Below are 1,100 nucleotides of genomic sequence, written 5' to 3'. Positions count from 1 at the left end.
TACTGCCTAGGTGTGGCTGCCTAGGGCTACCTCAAGGTTAACCATTTTGTATAAATGACAATAGGTTCAAGATCCTTCAAAACCTGCAAGACACCAGTGCTGTTCATGTAAATGAATTCCTATTAATCCCAGTCAGCTCCTGCTGATGCAGAAAGACTGGAGCCAGCCTCCTTGCTGGCAAATCTATTCCTTCCCAAATGGTGCCACTTCACTCCACAGTCCCCACTGGATACCATGGATACTTGCTATTTACAATACACAGCAGCTTCATAGATTCCCTTACTCGAGCCTACACTGAGCCATCAAGGGGTAGCTTCTAAGAGGAGATTCGGAGAGCATCGTTCACTCTTCCACTCTATCCCTCAATATGCCCATCTTATTTGGGAAAAGGAGTTTGAGAAATTGCTGACCTGCATAAAATATTAGATGTTAAACCAGTTCCAAATTTGTCCTAGAAACTTTTTTTGTTTGGTTGTTTTCTTTTTTAATTNTTAAACCAGTTCCAAATTTGTCCTAGAAACTTTTTTTGTTTGGTTGTTTTCTTTTTTAATTGAAATATAATTGGTTATACATATTTGTGGGGTACAGAGTTAAATATTAACACCTGGGTACAATGTGTGACGATCAAATCAGGATAATTAGCATGTTCATCACTACAAATCATAATCATTCCTTGTGTCCATTAACCAATTTCTCACTAAACCTCCTCCCCCACCACCCTCCCACCTATGACTTCCTAAGCACAAGCAACAGAAGAAAAAATAAACAAATAGGATTATATTAAACTAAAAAGCTTCTGCACAGCAAAGGAAATAATCAACAGAGTAAAAAGACAACCTATAGAATGGGAGAAAATACTTGCAAACCATATATCTGACAAGGGATTAGCATACAGAATAAACAAGTAACTCAAACAATGTAACAATAAAAAAAACAAATAATCTGGTTTAAAAAAATGGGCAAAGGACCCAGAAATTTTTGATACTTATACTTTAAATACTGGGCTTTGGGTAAACCCACACTTGGTCCAGATATGAGAAGGGGTCGTTCAGATCCATTGACAAAGATGGAGGCATGTGTGTTAGCTCTTCCTGGCCCGC

The sequence above is a fragment of the Galeopterus variegatus genome, unplaced genomic scaffold, assembly GCF_000696425.1.
Source record: "Galeopterus variegatus unplaced genomic scaffold, G_variegatus-3.0.2 Scaffold503, whole genome shotgun sequence".
NCBI lineage: Eukaryota > Metazoa > Chordata > Mammalia > Dermoptera > Cynocephalidae > Galeopterus > Galeopterus variegatus.
This window is presented reverse-complemented; position numbering follows the sequence as displayed.